The sequence below is a fragment of the Ascaphus truei genome, chromosome 4 (assembly GCF_040206685.1).
Source record: "Ascaphus truei isolate aAscTru1 chromosome 4, aAscTru1.hap1, whole genome shotgun sequence".
Taxonomy (NCBI): Eukaryota; Metazoa; Chordata; class Amphibia; order Anura; family Ascaphidae; genus Ascaphus; species Ascaphus truei.
Window position 1 is genome coordinate 359183316 of NC_134486.1, and position 24548 is coordinate 359207863.

Genomic DNA, 24548 nt, shown 5'->3' on the forward strand with positions numbered 1-24548 from the left:
AAAGGGTTGGGGGGGGGTGGATGGGTGAGTCATGCGCAGTAATCATCAGCTAGCTCCCTTCCCAAAGAGGATTACAGAGAGGTGACTCAAAGCCAACAATAGGACAATTAATGAATGGTTTTGAGCAGGGTTTCCCAAACTTTTTTTTCCGTGACCCCGTTATTTTTGAACTTCTCCTTCGTGACCCACTAAAATTTTTATCACCTATACTGGCCTATAGGGCCTGCACAGACACACACACAGCCACTGATACACATACACACAGCCACTGATACACACACAGACACACACACAGCCACTGATACACACACACACAGCCACTGATACACACACACACACATCCACTGACACACACACACAGCCACTGACAAACACGCAGCCACTGACACACACGCAGCCACATAGAGACACTGCTACACACATACACTGATACACACACACACACACACACTGATACACACACACACTGATACACACACACAGACACTGATACACACACACACACACACACACGCACGCACACACACACACACTGATACACACAGACACTGATACACACACACACAGACACTGATACACACAGACACTGATACACACACACTGATACTGATACACACACACACACACTGATACACACACACACACACACACTGATATACACACACACACTGATACAGATACACACAAACACACAGCCACTGATACACACACACTGATACAGATACACACACACATACAGCCACTGATACACACACACACTCGCTCTCCCCTATACGCACACAGACACAAACAGTGAATTACAGGCAATGACGGATGTGAGTGACTGGAGGGGGGACCGGGGACTGGGTGGGTGGAAGGGGGGGAACTGGGACTGGGTGGGTGGAAGGGGAAAACTGGGACTGGGTGGGTGGGAGGGGGGAACTGGGACTGGGTGGGAGGGGGGGGACTGGGACACTTGGGTGGGTGGCAGTGACTGGGTGGGTGGGAGACGGTGGGTGAGTGACTGGGTGGGTGGGTGACAGTGACTGGGTGGGTGACAGTGACTGGGTGGGTGGGACACAGTAACTGGGTGACAGTGACTGGGTGGGAGAGAGTCACTGGGTGACAGTGACTTGACAGTGACTGGGTGGGTGGGTGACAGTGACTGGGTGGGTGGGTGACAGTGACTGGGTGGGTGACAGTGACTGGGTGGGGTGACTTACCTTGCCGCCGGACGCTTTCTCCTGCTGCCCCCGATATCCCCTGCTGCCCGGGACAGGAGGTGGACTTGGGGGCACGGGAGGTGGGCTCGGGAGGGGGCGCCACGGGAGGTGAGCTCGGGAAGCTGACCGCGGGGGAAAGTGGGCCGCAGTAGGAGCTTGTACTTCCCCCTCCGTCCCACATAACATGCGGGCCGCAGATGAGCTGGTACTTCCTCCTCCGTCCCACGTAATGTGCAGGCCGCAGAGGAGCTTGTACAGAGGAGCTGGTACTTCCTCCTCTGTCCCACTTTGGGAGTGGGGGGGAGGAAGGGAGCAGTACCTGCTTGCCCTGCGCATGCGCGCGGGACCGCGGGGGGAATCACCGCCATTTTTTTAACTTGAGCGGGGGGGGGGGGGGCGGGAGACACCTGGCGGCCAGCCTCTCTGCGACCCGGCAATTTTGGTGCCGTGGCCCGGTGCCGGGTCGCGACCCACCATTTGGGAAACGCTGGTTTTGAGGATTACACGCAGGCGCAGAGAGGTCATGCTCGGCTAGGGATGGACGATTAAAAACACCATGACAAGCTTTAAAAACGGAATGGTTCTGGAGAGGTGTCTATCGATAAAAGGTTCAAATCCTTGAGCGAGCCTTGTGTGTGCATGGGGGATGGGGGTACAGGGTACAGCTGCATGAAGGATTAGCTGTACTGTAGTTCAAAGAAATTATATATTTTCAAAAGGCAGGTCATAATAATAATTTGATCCCTACACCCCCAAATACATAAAAATGAGACATACAGCACTGCACATGCATGTATAAATATGCAAATTTACAATTACTGCGCGCGCACACGCAGACTGTGTACTGACGTAGGTTGAACTGCTAAAGTATTAGACTTTGAAGACAACAGCTCGTGAACGCCCCCCTGAGTTTTTAGACGGTATTCAATCCATTGAATATCATCCATGCAAATATCACTTGTTATGAAAGATAAAGATTCTGATGAGCATGTTAATGATGTGGTGAAAGACTGAGATTTAAGTGGTGGTGGCACTAGTGGCACTAGTGGCACTAGTGGCACTGATGGCATGGGTGGTGGTGGTGGGGGAGATGATTAAAGTGATAATTTTTCAGATATAAGTGATGATACAGTGACATTGTTAAAGATTGTGATAATACAGATTCAACCACAGGTAAAGCAAAAACTCCATACAGTAATAACAATCCTGTATATTCATTATTTCATAAACATCCAAACATAATCATCAACAGCACGCACATTGATGTTACTTTCCTCCTCCTCAGCAGCACAATTTTTAACACAGATGTCATCGTCCTTAGTACTGTACCCTTGACCAGTCGTGGTTCTTGTTCTGATGATGATGTTATTAACCCAGAGTCAACAACACCACCACGATTATATTCACAACATCCAGAACCACCAGTTACGTCTCCGGTTGGCCGTTCTTTCAATTCAAAGATTACTGTGGTTTTTTTCAACTTTCAAAGAATCAGACTACAACTACATGTAGTTATGTGAAACAGTTGTGAAAAGTTGTCAACCAGATACCCATCTCTGGAACCTCTACATTGAGGTCACATGACCCATCACAACCATAGAAAGTGGTAGAAAACTTTAGATAAAGTAAGACAAAGGTGGTTTGCAATCAGACAACACAGTGTAATGACACAGTGGGAGATGGAGACAATAGATCACCAGCAGTACTGCAGACACACACCCCCCCCCAACATAATAACAATTGACAAATGGTGGCGAAGAATTTCATGGTGATTTAGATGGTCTTTTTGTAACAGGTATGATGATTAATAGCAGTGATGATGATGATGATGATGATGATGGTGATGATGATGATGATGATGATGATGATGATGATGATGATGATGATGATGATGATGATGATGATGATGATGATGATGATGACGACGATGATGATGTGATGATGATGATGGTGATGATGATGATGATGATGATGATGGTGGGGGTACTAGTGCTAGTCTGTGCCACAGCAGTTTGGTAACCAGATAACATGATGTCAGTGCTACCACTCCTATTAGTACAAGCAGCCAGATATGCACCCCAATGCAACAGCAGAAGCCACAATTAAGGAAGGGTTTAAAAAGATGAACAAATTCCACCACACTAATGACAGAGCTCTGGCGCTTAATGGCAATTTAGCAAAAATTATAGTTATAGACTTGTTGCTGTTCATGTTTGTTGAATCTCATTGGCTGAGATAGCTTATGCAAGTGCAGACAATACACAGCCGGCATTTTTCTCTAACGAAGGCTTCTAAAACTGTGCAGCAAAGTTATTGCATCGAATGTTGAGTCCCTTGATCTGTCGGAGGGAAGTAGAGTACACCTCACTACTTTCATGTGGCATAGGGGTCATGGAGGCAGTGACTACCAGACCATAACTGACCATTGGATGTGTTTTAGTATTGTTAAAAAACAAAAGGGGGAAAAAAAACAATCCATGTGTGCAGTAGCAAGATGTTCTGTGCACATGCTACTTTATGTATGAAGAGTTTTGAAGAAAGAGCCCATACAGATTCTGATGTCTTATCGAATTAAAGAATGTGATAAAGTGGTGGCTAAGTCCAGGGCACTTGAGGTTGCATTTGTAGTTGGGAGATAACTGTTCCAACATGGTTAAAGCACTAACATGTGACACATACTGTATTCATTTTTTACACGTACTCAATAAGGTATGTTCAGAGAATTTTGTCACTTTCCAGAAAAATATGTGTTCACTTTAGCCAATCATCCACAGCCCGCAATGCCCTGTCTAGGCTGCAGGAGCAAAGCTACCTGCCTCGTCACCAGTTAATACATGTATGAATTCCACATTATAAATGCTTGAGTGTCTCCATGAGCAGCAGAAGGCGGTCAAAGATTATGTAATGGAGAATGCTAGGCAGCTGGATGAGGAATTTTCTGCTGCCAAGAGACCAGTATCTGTTGGTAGAGCTGATGTATGTATGCTGCTAATGCCCTTTGAGGAAGCCACCACTCTTGCAAGCTGTGATAAACCTGGCATAAGCCAGATTATCCCTCTAATTTTCCTCCGAACTGCAATGACATAATCCTTTTTGAGAAATCTTTGCTCATAACAATTAGAAATAAACAGAGAACACTACGTCAGTGCTCTTTGAGTTTTATATCTGTGTGAATAAATGCACAGTCCTCTCCACAGCCAATAGCCTAGTAGCATTGAGTGACTGTCTGACTCAGATTGAGTTGATTAATTCAGTAACAAAACAATAATTAATGAACACAAATGGTCAGAGATGCTGAATGTTTGAGATAAACTAAATTTAGATAAGCTTTGTGGCTGCATAATTGGTCACAGTCAGACTGACATGCCTACCAGAAGCCACTCAGTCTTTCAATGTCATTTCATGCCTGCTGTCATGTCAGGGTGTTGTTGTCTGTTGTTGTTGATCTTCTGCCTCCACCACCACATCTATCACCACCATCATCGTCATCACTAGCTTATTGGCACTAAGGTGGGAAGCTGGGTAAGGTTATGTAATTTTTTTTATGTATTAATCCCTTTGGTGCATGTGGTATAACCTGGTAAACCCCATGCATCAAACGGGTTCAGGTTATTTCTATCATAGGCTTCTGAAATAATCGATATTACAGAAGCATATGATAGAAATATTATCATGATACAATGTAATTAATGTATTATTAAAAGTCGTGTTAATTCCTGTATCGTGATTTTGAAAATTATTACTGCACTTTAGATTAATCAAATCTTTATATTGTGATAATACGCTTGTAGCTTTATTTTTAGCGGATGCAATATTAACCCCACTTTAACAGATTTTAATGTATCTGGTCCTTTGAGTGTTATACTGTATCTGTGAATCAATCCATTGTCCACTTCACTGCAATTAGTCTTAGTAGCATTGAATGACTGACTGAATGACTAATTCAGTAAAAATAAGTAATTAAAACTAATGGTGAGAGAGGTAGACTGTCTGAGATCAACTACAAATAGCTAAGCTTTGCGAGTGCATAATTAGTCACAGACTGTTTCAGACTGACTTGCCTGCCAGTTGCCACTGAGTCTGTCAGTGTCACTGCATGCAATATTAATTTGACCAACTATCTAGTGGATGCCAAAATAAGCGAACACCCAAACTGCCCGACAGTTCAACACCATAATATTAAGGGTGTAATTACTGTACACCTGGCACTGTATGCTGGCTGGCTGGCTACTGCAAATAGTCAACGCTATGTAACATCTAGGTTGACAGTTGGCACAGTGCTTGGCTTGTTTAACATTTACGGTATATGTGCTAAATCACAGTTACTGTTGCATCTCTTAGTAATACACGGATTGGAGGGAGGTCAAAAGGGCATACTCTTTTTATTTTATTTTACATTTTGCACAATACTTATTAATCTGTGAAAACTAAGTCAGCACTACTTTTGAGTGTTATATCTGTATGAATCAATGCACTGTACACTCCATTGCCACAAGCCTTAGTAGCATTGAGTGCCTGACTCTGAATGAGTATATTTTTGAGTAGTGAAATATACTACTCACTATAAAAAAATCTGGAAATAATACAACTGGTCAGTGAGGCTGTCAAGCTGACGTAAACTACACTTTACGGCTGCAACATTGGCCACAGACTGGCTTCTTGACACTGTCACAGCTGTCAGTTGTTTGTGTGTTCAATCACCAGCACCAATGAAACCGCGTCATTAATTATTATCATTAATATTTATCTCATTGCCATTTCAAAACCAAAATTTTGAAATATGGCATCATAAATGTGATTGGTTGGATTTGTTTTGGACCGGCCATCAAGTGGGGTCCCAAACAAGCCAGCACCTAAACTGCAGTGCTGTGCCAGACAAGGGCACACTATAATATCTAGCAGGGAAACAATCCAAGGATAGGAAACGGTGCCCAGCTGAAAAAACGGGGCCAGCACCAATGCTATTAAAGTTAAAATTGATTTATTTAAACAACATAATAACGGGGAACAGAAACACACTCTAACGCGTTTCAGGCAAACGCCCTTTCTCAAAGAGTACATCCGCATCTATTGCACTCTCTATCTTATAGGGAATCCCCCGCCTCCAAACGCCGATGTCATATGAGTTTGGCGCGAGCAGCATATGGAGCGATCCTATTGGTGGAGCTCCCTTCCAGTCGGCTATCTCCAATGGAAGGTGCGTCCTGTGTGGACGGGGGAAAAGCTAAAGACACAATGAGAGCAGATCTATGGCACTAACAAAGAAAATTGATACAAACAAAACCATAAAATAAGCACAGTAACATAAATAACAAAACAACATTATGTAAACTAGCGAATTCAGTTTCCTATATAGGTCAATGACACGGATATATAGAATAAATGGCTACACTAGATATGTAATAACCAGTGAGTTAAACATTCAAAATATGTGTATAAAGTAAAACTTATATATATAAAGAAATTAACCATATACACAGTGTATACTTGGGAGAATCTAATGATAGCCAGTTTATCCAAAAATGCAGTATAATAGAGAGTAAGCAATGGAATGAAGCAAAATTAAAAATTAAAAATAACAATACTATAATAATATTAAGCAATAATGATGAAGAGTATTAATATACACAGTGGTTGACAAATCACCAAAAAATCTACTCGCCACACAAAAAAAAAAGCTGTGTGTGCTGTGCACGCGCATAGTAAGTGAAACTTCTTTGACTTTTGTCACAGAAATTGTATTTGTGTTTGTGATGTTTTAATTAAAAATCAAAATACAATTTCATTGACAAAACGCAAATAAATTTGACTTATAACGCGCGTGCTCGGCACACATCCCCTGTATTAGCTATTTGCACTAAGTGTGAATTCCTCATGTGTGCGTGTGACTGAGAGTGTGCATGTGACAGAGTGTGCGTGTGACAGAGTGTGCGTGTGACAGAGTGTGCGTGTGACAGAGTGTGCGTGTGACAGAGTGTGCGTGTGACAGAGTGTGTGCGTGTGACTGAGAGTGTGCGTGTGACTGAGAGTGGGCATGTGACTGAGAGTGTGCGTGTGACTGAGAGTGTGCGTGTGACTGAGAGTGTGCATGTGACTGAGAGTGTGCATGTGACTGAGGGTGTGCGTGTGACTGAGTGTGCATGTGACTGAGTGTGCGTGTGACTGAGTGTGCGTGTGACTGTGAGTGTGCGTGTGACTGTGAGTGTGACTGACTGTGCGTGTGACTGACTGTGCGTGTGCGTGTGAGTGTGCATGTGACTGTGCGTGTGACTGAGTGTGCATGTGACTGTGAGTGTGCATGTGACTGCGTGTGACTGTGCGTGTGACTGTAACTGTGCGTGTGACTGTGTGTGCATGACTGAGTGTGAGTGTGACTGTGTGTGCGTGACTGAGTGTGCGTGTGACTGAGTGTGCGTGCGTGTGACTGTGTGTGCGTGCGACTGTGTGCGCGTGCGACTGAGTGTGCACGTGACTGTGAGTGTGCGCGTGACTGTGAGTGTGCGCGTGACTGAGTGTGAATTCCTTGTGTGTATGTGTGTCAATTAGTGTCTGTGTGTTTGTATATATATGTGTGTGTCAGTCAGTGTGTGTGTGTATGTGTGTCAGTCAGTGTTTGTGTGGTGTGTATGTCTCTTTCTGTGTCCTGTCTGTGTCCTGTGTCCTGTGTTCCCGTAACCCCCCCCCCACCACCCGCCCCCCGGAGGTACACGACCGCGGCACAGTCCCCATTCTCTACCCCTGGTAGAGCTGCGTGTCCTGCTGCAGCCAGGTCCACACAAGGGGGTTACAGGAGGGCACGGTAATGTGCGTGGGGCGCTCTTCCCTCTGATTATGCTGTGGAGGACGCATAGCACAACAGCCTCTTCTGCCGCCATCACTGCTGCGCATGCGTGGCATAGGAGCGGCAATGGCGGAAGTTCACTCGCCCCCGATACACAGTTGCGCAGCACGCAGACCTCGCAGCCATTGTTGGCTTCCTCCGGCAGCCGGGTCAGCGGCCTCCAACCCCGCGGGGAGCCGATGTAATAATGCATCTGGGGGGAATGGCACATGTGCTGGAGCGGCCGGGGCTGAGGGGAGGGGTTAGCCATCAAAACACAACAGCGCATGCGCGGCATAGCAGCGAGAACGGCGGCATATGTCAGCGGCCGTGTGGGGAGTGCGGCGGCCATCAGGCCGTTAGGAGCGGCGACGGCTATCGCCGCCGCCGCCGCATTGATTTTTGGAGCGGGTGTGATGTCAGTCTTGGGGTTGGGCTGAGCCAGAACACAGCCCGGCCTCAATTGCCAGCACTGACGTCACATCCATTTCACTTCTGTCTCCACAATCCATTTTTGCCCTAGTTCGAATAAGGTGCCACTAAGGAAGTTTCACTTCAAAATCTACTCACCACCTAGTACCAAACGTGTGCTGCTTGGGCCAATATTTACTCGCCCGGGGGTTAAATCCACTCGCCCGGGGCGAGCAAATGTATAGGTTTGTCGAACACTGAATATACATATAATTGTTTCAATATAAATAATAAATATCAATCTAATGATAATTAAATATCTGAATACACATTGTAATATAAAAATTAAATTGACTTTAAGAAATGCTTCAACTCCCAATCTTGGTTCATGCCCCTGGGAGCTAATGTCCCAAGGGCATAAATCCAATGCATCTTTCTACAATTTAGGAGGGCTTCTCTATCTCCCCCCCTGATGTTAGTATGTATATGTTCAAGAGGACTGTATGTAAATGTGCTCAATGATCCTTGGGGGGCAGTTAATAAAATGGCGAGCTACAGGGAATCTGTCATCATGTTTTTTGATACTTCTAATATGTTCGCCTATTCTAATTCTTAATGTACGGATGGTTCTACCAATATAACCACTCCCACAGGCACATCTGAGCAAGTAGATCACAAAATTAGTATTGCATTTTATAAATAACTCTATATGATATTTGTGATTCGTGTACACATTCCTAATAAATTTAATTGGTATAGCATATCTGCAGAGACTGCAATCCCCGCATTTGAAGAAGCCCTTCGGTCGAGTAGATACATTGTCTTTGGATGAGCAGTACAGACTGGGTGAAACATGGCTACCTACTGTATGGTTTTGGCTTTTTAAAAAAACATTTTGGGATTGGATTTTGTATAACAATCTAAATCTTTATCCAATTTTAAAACTGACCAATGTCTGTGTACAGTAGGATCAACCGAATCTGCTCAGCCTGTTTAGAGAAAGTGGCTATAAAGAGTAGCATCTGGCTTGTTGCATCATTCTGAGTGTACAATCTTCTTTTTGTGTTATAACGTTTATTAGCATTAGCTAGAAGTATGTTCCTATCTGTACATAATGCATGTTCAAAAGCAAGCTCCAGATCCCTCTCTTACAACAGGAGGAGTTGTTGACCGGCAACATTGCTGTTTGTAGAGAGCTTTCGTCTGATGGAGCACTGAATTGATGTGATACATTTATATGAAGAAATTGTATCCACCTTATGGACGATTATAGCTATCTCTATTCATATTACATTATAGACACAGCACTGGGTCCATTACTTCACTCAGCATCATTGAGCTTCTTTCATACACGTATGTGTGCAACTTCAATATTTATACCTTTTATATGTATCTATCAGACTGAGCACTGCTACTTGGAACTTTGTGTCTAAACTATCTACACTATAATATCTAGTTTGGAATTGGCATTTGGCAACTGACACTGTAGGCCGACCACCAGCAACAGCAACCAATTGTGTAACATCTCCAGAGGTACTAACACTTATTGTCTTTGGTATCATTACAAGGCACAATATTTCAAAAGTCCACAGAATGATTTGCGGGGTTGATTTATTTAATTGCAATTTAGTATGCAAATCAGATTGCACACTGAATATTATTGTCCATGCTCATGGGGAACAGCACAAGATCTTAGCAGGTGTTCCTATACTTTAGCTCTGGCGGATCCTCTGACGCGTTTCAGCCAAAGTGGGCCTTTGTCAAAGAGTGATCCGCCAGTGGACAAGTAACCCTAATATGGAGTGTCAGAGTCAGAACACCTGTGAAGCCTAATCACCAAATGATGATCAGCAGGTGTCAAGAGTGACGTCACCATATTAGGAGACAAACACAAATAAATAAAATACAACCAGGTTCATATTCAATGTACTTAATACATGTGTACTCTTAAGAATAAACACACATATGAAAGAAGCCTGAAACTGGTAATAATTACAAAAGATTGGCAAGACCAAAAACTACCTCTTGTATGCTTAAAGACATAAAACATATCATGCAAAAAGTCCAAAAATCAATATATAATGAGTTACAAAGAACAGTGAATAAAAGGTAAGTATGTTATAATATAATATAACCATCAAAAATAAAAATAAAAAGTAAACCACATATGAGATGAAAGAGAGAGAAGGGGGGGGTGGCGGGTGAGGGGGGGGGGTGAAGGAAGGGGAACAGAATGGAAATAAACGATGAATGAATTAAACATATAAATCAATCCTGGAGGAAGTGTTGAAGTTCCCAGTCAATGTTTAATCCATGTGGATGGAGTGTGTGGAGAGAGAAAATCCAGTGCATTTCTCTTCTGTTAAGAAATTTGAGTCTGTCTCCACCTCTGACATTAATGGGCACGTGTTCGACACCAATACATTTGAAATTGGTCATTCCACCCTGTGGGCACTCTGTGAAGTGCCTCGATACTGGATATGTAACATCTTGTTTGGTAATTAATCTAGCATGTTCAGAAATTCTTGTATTCAATGTATTCTTATTGCACCCACACATAATAACATATATTACATAACTAGTATGACAATTAATACAAGTCTTTATCTTATATCTATTTTTGGGGTACAAAGTATGCAATATTTTTGTAGGTTCTGCGACATCACATTTGTGAAATCCTTTAGGTATATTACCCAAGGGTTTTTGATGTCTTGATTGAAAAAGACTTCTGGAAACTGAAGTGGCCAATCTATTTGCCTTTTTGAATGCGAATCTAGGCCCGCATTTAGTGATAGAGTCTAAATCAGAGTCTAGTTTTAATACGTCCCAATGTTTACAAATGATTGTACGAATTTGAAGTGCTTGTTTATTAAATTTTGTGATAAATAAAGGATTATCTTGAAACTTACTTTGTTTCCATTTTTTATAGTGGACTAACTCAGTGCGGTCCATAGCTTCAGCATTAACATAGGCTGCATTTATATCATCTGGAGAATAACCTCTCGCCAAAAATTTGGAACTAAGTGCCTTTGAATGTTTGATAAAAGAATCTTTATTAGAGCACAATCTTCTATATCTTAAAAATTGGCCCTTGGGGTCCCCCGAATAAGGGATCTAGGATGACTACTTTTAGCGTGTAAATAGGAATTCCTGGAATGGGGCTTAGTGAAAATGTCAGTTTGTATAACTGTATCAGGATCACCATGGAGTGTCACGTCAAGGTACTGCTGCGGCCAAGTTTATTCGAGCATTTGCCCGTTCTTGGCCGCAGCAGTAGCCTGGCGCGCGCCCGAGTGTGACGGGCGCGCGCCGAAGCAGCGGAAGAGCGCCCTCCGATCGGGGCGCTCTCCCTACCGCTACCGGGTCCGCCGGGTCCCCCGGAACCCCCTGCCGCCGTCCCGCAGATCGCGGGACACCAGGGCTCCCTCGGGGAGCCCTGGACGCGCGTGCAGGGGGCGCAGGCTCCCGAAGACGCGTGACCGCGCGTCTATGACGCGCGGCACGCCGAGGGGCAGCCACAAGCAAGCCGGGAAATATCCCGGCTTGCGGTACCGACCACACTGCAATAAAGTGTGTCGGTACTGTAGTTAATCGAAGGTGTATCAGTGTGAAACGTAAATTTAAGATTAATATCATTGGTATTTAGATTGTGAATAAAAGAGTGTAAACTGTCCAACTCACCATTCCAAATAAAAATCAGGTCATCATTGTACCTTTTATAGAAAATAATATTAGAACGAAAACTATTAGTGCTACCGTAAATGTGTGCAGATTCCCATAGACCCATAAACAAATTGGCATATGAGGGAGCGAAAGAAGTCCCCATAGCCGTGCCCTGTTTTTAAAGATAGAATTGAGAGTCAAATAAAAAAGAATTGTGTGTTAGTAAAAATAAAATAGAATCAGTGATAAACGAAATCTGTGCTGTGGAGAGTGAAGAAGATTAAAGATAGTGATAAAAAGCCTTTAGACCGTGCTGGTGTTCAATGATAGTATATAGGGACGTGACATCCATGGGGACACATCTGTATCCATCCCTCCAGGTAACATCCCTCAACGCAATCAATAGAGCTGTGGTATCCTGAATATAAGAGGGCAGAGTCTGTACTAATGGTTGGAGGAACCTATCCACGTACCGGGAAACACCATCTCCCAAAGATCCAATGCTAGAGACGATGGGACGCCCAGGGGGTTCTCAAGGGATTTATGGATCTTCGGGAGATGGTGGAACACCGGTACGATAGGATGTTCACAATTCAAGTACTGTCTTTCCTTAACACTCAAAACATAAAGTATATCCCCCAGTTCTAACAAATTCTGCAATTCCCTAATATAAATCATGGTGGGATCTGTCTTCAATCTTGGATAGAAATTATTGTCACTTAATAATCTTAGAGTTTCTTCTTTGTATTTAAGGGAAGCTTGGTCCACAATGGCACCCCCTTTGTCTGCCTTTTTTTATAATGATTGTATCGTCATGTCTTAATATGTCAAGATCAATCCTCTCCTGTCTAGTGAGATTGTCATATGTAGGCGATGAAAAGGAAAAACCTTCAGCCAAGATCCTGAGGTCCCTGTCAACCAACCTCTCAAAGGTGGATATGCAGGGGGCCTTGGAACTATTAGGAATAAATAGTGACTTTCTCTTAAGACCGGAGTCTACATGACCAAAAAATGGGGGGTCAAGTGTGTCCTCAATACAACCCTCTTGGTAAAGAGTATCCATCTCAAGATTGAAGAAATTTTCCCTAAAAGAACATACATTTGTATTTGTCGGTTCACCATCAGAATCATGTACATCTGTATCAACAGTCGAATTAACAGTAACATTGTCATTTTTTGAGAACAATTTCTTAAGTGCTAGTTTCCTAGTATATTTTTGCAAATCAATTATTGTGGCGAATAGGTCAAAATCCTCCTGGGGAGCGAAATTAAGTCCTTTGTTCAAAAGTAAAGTCTGTTGTGGTGTCAAAGTTGTATCTGAAATGTTGATAACATTGCTCTTAGATGGATCTAAGAGTATTTCTTTCTCTTGTTGTCGGAGCCAGTGAGTCTCCCGGTTCTTCTTCCCCCTTCTGCACCTCTTCCACTTTTTGCCTGTGTATTAGCTGTGTTTGGAGGGGGTCTAGGCGGGTCGTCATGTGAGCTCGTCATGTAACTTTTATTGAAAAAAACACGTTCAGAATCTTTGTTGTCTTGATATCCATGTTTAGAAAAAGACACTGATGATCTGTCAGTTGTGTCTGATGAGTCTGTATCAAAACTTGACCTGCGTTCTGAATGTGGTGATTTCAAAATAAATTTTGTATGTAACTTTTGATCAACATTATCCTCATCATGTGCCCATTTGTGAGGTGTGGAGTGAGAGGGATTTCTAGATCTGGTTAAGTCCCGAGTAGAGACCGGTCTTTCCCAGAAATAAACCTGATACTTTTCATAATCAGTTCTATCTCTTGAGAACTTTTCTTGTTTTTTCATTATAACCCCTTTCTCCATTTTTTCAATATTCTGAAGCAAGATCTTATCATTATGGGAGAATTGTTCCATGGAACTAAATTTACTAAGTTCAGTTTTCAAAGTATTAATTTCTATCGCTAACGTTGCCTTATCACTGATTTTTGTGCGTATTATAAGCTCCATAAGCTGCACTGAACTCTCATACAGTATTTTTCTCCAGTGAAGTTCAAGCTCTTTACTGGTGAACCCAAAAGAGGGCATCTTTTTAATGCGTAGGCCCCTAGGGATAAGTTTCACCTTTAAATAGTTTTCTAAAGTTGTTATGTCCCAAAAAAGTCTTATATCTTGAGTGAGTAACCTTTCCAATCAAACAAAATGGTCTATGAGATCCGAATGTGATGTTCTCAATCACTTCATCAAAAACCCGTAAAGCTTTTTTACTCTCTCAGAGTTATTCCCAAAGTCCTGAACATATGTGGTAACTTGTTCAACCACTGCTTCATATTCTTCATCCATTATCAAAAATCAAAAATGATATAACTGTATCAACTCAGGTATAGAAAAATGGATATTTGCATATTGTTAAAAAGTATATATATACATATAGTGACAGTCACCACCAGCCTGAATGCGATTATGGACTCTCAATCAGGATATCAAATCCAAAGTCAATGGATAACACAATCTTCTTTGAGTCCTGAGAACTCTGTGCAGCCTGAAAAACTCATGCAAGTGTACACTGGGTAACCAAAGGGTTATCCAATCAGGGGCTCCAAGAGTCACTATAGTCACTGTGTCCTGCTTAAGAATGAATGAAATCACGGCTTAACTTCAGAGGAAACCTGTGAGTGTAGACTCTCCTAACAATTAGCTCACCGGAGAGCACAAGTGACATTGAATATGGAGACTCACGGTTACTGAAGCAGATGAAGCCGGATAGGTGAATAGAAATAAGCCGCAAACAGCCGAACTGCAAACCACCAGGAAGCACCTCTGTATCGGTGGATGGTCTATGACCCGCAGGGACTGAGCGATCATCTGACATAGCGACCCAGCGTGCTACCGATGACGTACTGGAACAGATGAAACACCTCCCACCCGTAGGTAAGAACGATGCACCGCCGTGGAAAGAAGTCGCTAGGAAGGCTGGAGTGGTGACTGAAAAAGTTTTATTGGAGCATCATGGTGTAGCTCTGGCGGATCCTCTGACGCGTTTCAGCCAAAGTGGGCCTTTGTCAAAGAGTGATCCGCCAGTGGACTAGTAACCCTAATATGGAGTGTCAGAGTCAGAACACCTGTGAAGCCTAATCACCAAATGATGATCAGCAAGTGTCAAGAGTGACGTCACCATATTAGAAGACAAACATAAATAAATAAAATACAACCAGGTTCATATTCAATGTACTTAATACATGTGTACTGTTAAGAATAAACACACATATGAAAGAAACCTAAACTGGTAATAATTAAAAAAAGATTGGCAAGACCAGAAACTACCTCTTGTATGCTTATAGCCATAAAACATATCATGCAAAAAGTCCAAAAATCAATATATAATGAGTTACAAAGAACAGTGAACAAAAGGTAAGTATGTTATAATATAATATAACCATCAAAAATAAAAATAAAAAGTAAACCACATATGAGAGGAAAGGGAGAGAAGGGGGAGGAGGGGTGGCGGGTGGGGGGGGGAAGGAAGGGGAACAGAATGGAAATAAACGATGAATGAATTAAACATATAAATCAATCCTGGAGGAAGTGTTAAAGTTCCCAGTCAATGTTTAATCCATGTGGATGGAGTGTAAGGAGAGAGAAATCCAGTGCATTTCTCTTATGTTAAGAAATTTGAGTCTGTCTCCACCTCTGACATTAAAGGGCACGTGTTCGACACCAATAAATTTGAATGGGTCATTCCACCCTGTGGGCACTCTGTGAAGTGCCTCGATACTGGATGTGTAACATCTTGTTTGGTAATTAATCTAGCATGTTCAGAAATTCTTGTATTCAATGTATTCTTATTGCACCCACACATAATAACATATATTACATAACTAGTATGACAATTAATACAAGTCTTTATCTTATATCTATTTTTGGGGTACAAAGTATGCAATATTTTTGTAGGTTCTGCGAATCGACACATCTACAAAAATCACATTTGTGAAATCCTTTAGGTATATTACCCAAGGGTTTTTGATGTCTTGATTGAAAAAGACTTCTGGAAACTGAAGTGGCCAATCTATTTGCCTTTTTGAATGCGAATCTAGGCCCGCATTTAGTGATAGAGTCTAAATCAGAGTCTAGTTTTAATACGTCCCAATGTTTACAAATGATTGTACGAATTTGAAGTGCTTGTTTATTAAATTTTGTGATAAATAAAGGATTATCTTGAAACTTACTTTGTTTCCATTTTTTATAGTGGACTAACTCAGTGCGGTCCATAGCTTCAGCATTAACATAGGCTGCATTTATATCATCTGGAGAATAACCTCTCGCCAAAAATTTGGAACTAAGTGCCTTTGAATGTTTGATAAAAGAATCTTTATTAGAGCACAATCTTCTATATCTTAAAAATTGGCCCTTGGGGATCCCCCGAATAAGGGATCTAGGATGACTACTTTTAGCGTGTAAATAGGAATTCCTGGAATGGGGCTTAGTGAAAATGTCAGTTTGTATAACTGTATCAGGATCACCATGGAGTGTCACGTCAAGGTACTGCTGCGGCCAAGTTTATTCGAGCATTTGCCCGTTCTTGGCCGCAGCAGTAGCCTGGCGCGCGCCCGAGTGTGACGGGCGTGCGCCGAAGCAGCGGAAGAGCGCCCTCCGATCGGGGCGCTCTCCCTACCGCTACCGGGTCCGCCGGGTCCCCCGGAACCCCCTGCCGCCGTCCCGCAGATCGCGGGACACCAGGGCTCCCTCGGGGAGCCCTGGACGCGCGTGCAGGGGGCGCAGGCTCCCGAAGACGCGTGACCGCACGTCTATGACGCGCGGCACGCCGAGGGGCAGCCACAAGCAAGCCGGGAAATATCCCGGCTTGCGGACAAACCACACTGCAATAAAGTGTGTCGGTACTGTAGTTAATCGAAGGTGTATCAGTGTGAAACGTAAATTTAAGATTAATATCATTGGTATTTAGATTGTGAATAAAAGAGTGTAAACTGTCCAACTCACCATTCCAAATAAAAATCAGGTCATCATTGTACCTTTTATAGAAAATAATATTAGAACGAAAACTATTAGTGCTACCGTAAATGTGTGCAGATTCCCATAGACCCATAAACAAATTGGCATATGAGGGAGCGAAAGAAGTCCCCATAGCCGTGCCCTGTTTTTAAAGATAGAATTGAGAGTCAAATAAAAAATAATTGTGTGTTAGTAAAAATAAAATAGAATCAGTGATAAACGAAATCTGTGCTGTGGAGAGTGAAGAAGATTAAAGATAGTGATAAAAAGCCTTTAGACCGTGCTGGTGTTCAATGATAGTATATAGGGACGTGACATCCATGGGGACACATCTGTATCCATCCCTCCAGGTAACATCCCTCAACGCAATCAATAGAGCTGTGGTATCCTGAATATAAGAGGGCAGAGTCTGTACTAATGGTTGAAGGAACCTATCCACGTACCGGGAAACACCATCTCCCAAAGATCCAATGCTAGAGACGATGGGACGCCCAGGGGGTTCTCAAGGGATTTATGGATCTTCGGGAGATGGTGGAACACCGGTACGATAGGATGTTCACAATTCAAGTACTGTCTTTCCTTAACACTCAAAACATAAAGTATATCCCCCAGTTCTAACAAATTCTGCAATTCCCTAATATAAATCATGGTGGGATCTGTCTTCAATCTTGGATAGAAATTATTGTCACTTAATAATCTTAGAGTTTCTTCTTTGTATTTAAGGGAAGCTTGGTCCACAATGGCACCCCCTTTGTCTGCCTTTTTTTATAATGATTGTATCGGCATGTCTTAATATGTCAAGATCAATCCTCTCCTGTCTAGTGAGATTGTCATATGTAGGCGATGAAAAGGAAAAACCTTCAGCCAAGATCCTGAGGTCCCTGTCAACCAACCTCTCAAAGGTGGATATGCAGGGGGCCTTGGAACTATTAGGAATAAATAGTGACTTTCTCTTAAGACCGGAGTCTACATGACCAAAAAATGGGGGGTCAAGTGTGTCCTCAATACAACCCTCTTGGTAAAGAGTATCCATCTCAAGATTGAAGAAATTTTCCCTAAAAGAACATACATTTGTATTTGTCGGTTCACCATCAGAATCATGTACATCTGTATCAACAGTCGAATTAACAGTAACATTGTCATTTTTTGAGAACAATTTCTTAAGTGCTAGTTTCCTAGTATATTTTTGCAAATCAATTATTGTGGCGAATAGGTCAAAATCCTCCTGGGGAGCGAAATTAAGTCCTTTGTTCAAAAGTAAAGTCTGTTGTGGTGTCAAAGTTGTATCTGAAATGTTGATAACATTGCTCTTAGATGGATCTAAGAGTATTTCTTTCTCTTGTTGTCGGAGCCAGTGAGTCTCCCGGTTCTTCTTCCCCCTTCTGCACCTCTTCCACTTTTTGCCTGTGTATTAGCTGTGTTTGGAGGGGGTTTAGGCGGGTCGTCATGTGAGCTCGTCATGTAACTTTTATTGAAAAAAACACGTTCAGAATCTTTGTTGTCTTGATATCCATGTTTAGAAAAAGACACTGATGATCTGTCAGTTGTGTCTGATGAGTCTGTATCAAAACTTGACCTGCGTTCTGAATGTGGTGATTTCAAAATAAATTTTGTATGTAACTTTTGATCAACATTATCCTCATCATGTGCCCATTTGTGAGGTGTGGAGTGAGAGGGATTTCTAGATCTGGTAAAGTCCCGAGTAGAGACCGGTCTTTCCCAGAAATAAACCTGATACTTTTCATAATCAGTTCTATCTCTTGAGAACTTTTCTTGTTTTTTCATTATAACCCCTTTCTCCATTTTTTCAATATTCTGAAGCAAGATCTTATCATTATGGGAGAATTGTTCCATGGAACTAAATTTACTAAGTTCAGTTTTCAAAGTATTAATTTCTATCGCTAACGTTGCCTTATCACTGATTTTTGTGCATATTATAAGCTCCATAAGCTGCACTGAACTCTCATACAGTATTTTTCTCCAGTGAAGTTCAAGCTCTTTACTGGTGAACCCAAAAGAGGGCATCTTTTTAATGCGTAGGCCCCTAGGGATAAGTTTCACCTTTAAATAGTTTTCTAAAGTTGTTATGTCCCAAAAAAGTCTTATATCTTGAGTGAGTAACCTTTCCAATCAAACAAAATGGTCTATGAGATCCGAATGTGATGTTCTCAATCACTTCATCAAAAACCCGTAAAGCTTTTTTACTCTCTCAGAGTTATTCCCAAAGTCCTGAACATATGTGGTAACTTGTTCAACCACTGCTTCATATTCTTCATCCATTATCAAAAATCAAAAATTATATAACTGTATCAACTCAGGTATAGAAAAATGGATATTTGCATATTGTTAAAAAGTATATATATACATATAGTGACAGTCACCACCAGCCTGAATGCGATTATGGACTCTCAATCAGGATATCAAATCCAAAGTCAATGGATAACACAATCTTCTTTGAGTCCTGAGAACTCTGTGAAGCCTGAAAAACTCATGCAAGTGTACACTGGGTAACCAAAGGGTTATCCAATCAGGGGCTCCAAGAGTCACTATAGTCACTGTGTCCTGCTTAAGAATGAATGAAATCACGGCTTAACTTCAGAGGAAACCTGTGAGTGTAGACTCTCCTAACAATTAGCTCACCGGAGAGCACAAGTGACATTGAATATGGAGACTCACGGTTACTGAAGCAGATGAAGCCGGATAGGTGAATAGAAATAAGCCGCAAACAGCCGAACTGCAAACCACCAGGAAGCACCTCTGTATCGGTGGATGGTCTATGACCCGCAGGGACTGAGCGATCATCTGACATAGCGACCCAGCGTGCTACCGATGACGTACTGGAACAGATGAAACACCTCCCACCCGTAGGTAAGAACGATGCACCGCCGTGGAAAGAAGTCGCTAGGAAGGCTGGAGTGGTGACTGAAAAAGTTTTATTGGAGCATCATGGTGTAGCTCTGGCGGATCCTCTGACGCGTTTCAGCCAAAGTGGGCCTTTGTCAAAGAGTGATCCGCCAGTGGACTAGTAACCCTAATATGGAGTGTCAGAGTCAGAACACCTGTGAAGCCTAATCACCAAATGATGATCAGCAAGTGTCAAGAGTGACGTCACCATATTAGAAGACAAACATAAATAAATAAAATACAACCAGGTTCATATTCAATGTACTTAATACATGTGTACTGTTAAGAATAAACACACATATGAAAGAAACCTAAACTGGTAATAATTAAAAAAAGATTGGCAAGACCAGAAACTACCTCTTGTATGCTTATAGCCATAAAACATATCATGCAAAAAGTCCAAAAATCAATATATAATGAGTTACAAAGAACAGTGAACAAAAGGTAAGTATGTTATAATATAATATAACCATCAAAAATAAAAATAAAAAGTAAACCACATATGAGAGGAAAGGGAGAGAAGGGGGAGGAGGGGTGGCGGGTGGGGGGGGGAAGGAAGGGGAACAGAATGGAAATAAACGATGAATGAATTAAACATATAAATCAATCCTGGAGGAAGTGTTAAAGTTCCCAGTCAATGTTTAATCCATGTGGATGGAGTGTAAGGAGAGAGAAATCCAGTGCATTTCTCTTATGTTAAGAAATTTGAGTCTGTCTCCACCTCTGACATTAAAGGGCACGTGTTCGACACCAATAAATTTGAATGGGTCATTCCACCCTGTGGGCACTCTGTGAAGTGCCTCGATACTGGATGTGTAACATCTTGTTTGGTAATTAATCTAGCATGTTCAGAAATTCTTGTATTCAATGACCTGATGGTTCTACCGCCGTATTTCTTATTGCACCCACACATAATAACATATATTACATAACTAGTATCACAATTAATAAAAGACTTTATCTTATATCTATTTTTGGGGTGCAAAGTATGCAATCTTTTTGTAGGTTCTGCGAATCGACACCATCTACAAAAATCACATTTGTGAAATCCTTTATGTATATTACCCAAGGGTTTTTGATGTCTTGATTGAAAAAGACTTCTGGAAACTGAAGTGGCCAATACGTACAATCATTTCTAAACATTGGGACATATTAAAACTAGACTCTGATTTAGACTCTATCACTAAATGCGGTCCTAGATTCGCATTCAAAAAGGCAAATACATTGGCCACTTCAGTTTCCAAAAGTCTTTTTCAATCAAGACATCAAAAACCCTTGGGTAATACAGTATACCTAAAGGATTTCACAAATGTGGATTTTGTAGATGGTGTCGATTCGCAGAACCTACAAAAATATTGCATACTTTGTACCCCAAAAATAGATATAAGATAAAGACTTTTATTAATTGTCATACTAGTTATGTAATATATGGTATTATGTGTGGGTGCAATAAGAAATACGTCGGTAGAACCATCAGGTCATTGAATACAAGAATTTCTGAACATGCTAGATTAATTACCAAACAAGATGTTACACATCCAGTATCGAGGCACTTCACAGAGTGCCCACAGGGTGGAATGACCAATTTCAAATTTATTGGTGTCGAACACGTGCCCTTTAATGTCAGAGGTGGAGACAGACTCAAATTTCTTAACAGAAGAGAAATACACTGGATTTTCTCTCTCCACACACTCCATCCACATGGATTAAACATTGACTGGGAACTTTAACACTTCCTCCAGGATTGATTTATATGTTTAATTCATTCATCGTTTATTTTCATTCTGTTCCCCTTCCTTCCCCCCCTCCCCCCCAACCCCCCTTCCCCCCATCCCCCCTTCCCCCCCCCTTCTCTCCCTTTCCTCTCATATGTGGTTTACTTTTTATTTTTGATGGTTATATTATATTATAACATACTTACCTTTTGTTCACTGTTCTTTGTAACTCATTATATATTGATTTTTGGACTTTTTGCATGATATGTTTTATGTCTTTAAGCATACAAGAGGTAGTTTCTGGTCTTGCCAATCTTTTTTAATTATTACCAGTTTCAGGTTTCTTTCATATGTGTGTTTATTCTTAACAGTACACATGTATTAAGTACATTGAATATGAACCTGTTTGTATTTTAGTTATTTATGTTTGTCTCCTAATATGGTGACGTCACTCTTGACACCTGCTGATCATCATTTGGTGATTAGGCTTCACAGGTGTTCTGACTCTGACACTCCATATTAGGGTTACTTGTCCACTGGCGGATCACTCTTTGACAAAGGCCCAATGCGGCTGAAACGCGTCAGAGGATCCGCCAGAGCTACACCATGATGCTCCAATAAAACATTTTCAGTCACCACTCTAGCCTTCCTAGCGACTTCTTTCCACGGTGGTGCATCGTTCTTACCTACGGTGGGAGGTGTTTCATCTGTTCCAGTACGTCATCGGTAGCATGCCGGGTCGCTGTGTCAGCTGATCGCTCAGTCCCTGCGGATCATAGACCATCCACCGATACAGAGGAGCTTCCTGGTGGTTTGCAGTTCGGCTGTTTGCGGCTTATTTCTATTCACCTATCCGGCTTCATCTGCTTCAGTAACCGTGAGTCTCCATATTCAATGTCACTTGTGCTCTCCGGTGAGCTAATTGTTAGGAGAGTCTACACTCACAGGTTTCCTCTGAAGATTAGCCGTGACTTCATTCATTCTTAAGCAGGACACAGTGACTATAGTGACTCTTGGAGCGCCTGATTGGTTAACCCTTCGGTTACCCAGTATTCAGTTCCTATACTTTAAACATAAGGGGGAAAAAGAAACACCTGTCACAGTGCATTCTTGACTTACCATTTACTATTAATAGCACACATTATTTTAAACAATCTGTATCAAAGGATGGCAAAGTTTAATAATCACATAATAAAATCACTGGTTCTGTGTGAATTATTCTCAAAATAATACCACTGATTGTTGGAGTCCCTAACCATCAGCAAAAATTCATATTGAAATAAGGTACTTAGATAAATTAAAGTTTCAGGGTAAGCAAAAAAGTGCATACCTGTATGAAAAACAATTGCAGAGAAAGTTTTAAGAAACCAATTGGGAACATTTTTTTTTCTTTTAATGAGCAATGCCAAGGGGTAAACCACCTGGTGGTATTATCTGTTATAAAATACTTCATACGGTATTAGTTACCCAATCATTTAAGGCACACAATAACACTTGCTCCCATCATATGGGGATTATGTCAGCAAGGTGTAAAATAAGCAAGCAGTTGGACAGCAGAAAAAAAACACTATACCAGAATCCTGTATTGACGCAATCCATAGACTTCCACATGAAGAGTAAAGGACCACTCTCTGATATACTGTATCGTCCATGCTGAAGGATTGATAGGCTAAAGTTTCACCAGAAGTCAACGTTGAAACTGTAACATATCTCATTCCCCCATGTGGGAAACACCACTCTAAGCGCATTGCACAATGACATGCTTCTTCTGGAGTGATGAAGCAGTGACTGGTAGAGCTTTATGTGTAGTAAGAAAAGACAGTTTATAATTAGATAAGCAAACTGACAATACAGCAGTTTCTAAGGTTAACCAGCATATTAAAATACATTAATTATTGCGGTAAAAGCCTCTGTTACACATAATCCACTTCAGTAATGAACAAAAGTCTCAAACCTGAAGTTATAATATTCCACAATGGGAAGTATTTGGAAATGTATGGCGCTACCACCTGAGCAATAATGACCTTGTGGAAGCTGTAATACACATCACATAATATAAATAACAAATAATACATAATGGGAAGAAGTGCTTCAGACATAAAATTAACATTTAGGAAAAAGAGTCCCTGTCCCAAAGAGCAGTAGGAAGGTGTTTTGGTAAGTGCTTCTAAAAGGAGCCAAAGTCGATGTATGAGGTGTATAGTGTCAGCCACGAGCTACTCCTATGCTTCGTTAAGGAGGTGGGTTTTAAGATGGGTGTTCAAGGTGGAAAGAGAGGTGTCTAGTCGGATATTGAGGGGAAGGGCATTCCAGAGGTGTGTAGATTTTATGCCATTGTAAGTGTGGTGTAAAGCTACAGATATTCCTACTTTTGACATCTTTTCACACTAGACACAAAATCACCAACTCAGCCCTACCTAACATGAACACCTTTTATTGTACATCACACAGAAATTGGATTATCATACAAACAGATAGAAAAAGTAGATGTAGATCAGACCTCTTCTGCTGACTGCTCTTCTCTGTCTTTTGCTTTAACTTTGATTTGGTTTCATCAATCCAGCTGTTTCTGCGGACTTAAGAACCTGCTTATTTCTATACCAGTTACAGTACTAAGGACACTAAGAAGGCACCAGATGTTTGTCTAAAATACCAGACAACTGTGATCCCTAAAAACACATATATAGAATAAAGTGGGGGGAAAACTCGGGTTTAAGCATTCCAAACTAAGAAGGCTAGACTCTAAGATCAAGCTGGAAGAAGCAAGCGAGAACCATAGTGATTGAAAACCCCCAGAAAGCTGGTTCTGCAACATCGCACCATCACACCCAGCTCGCCCCACCTTCAATCCATCGC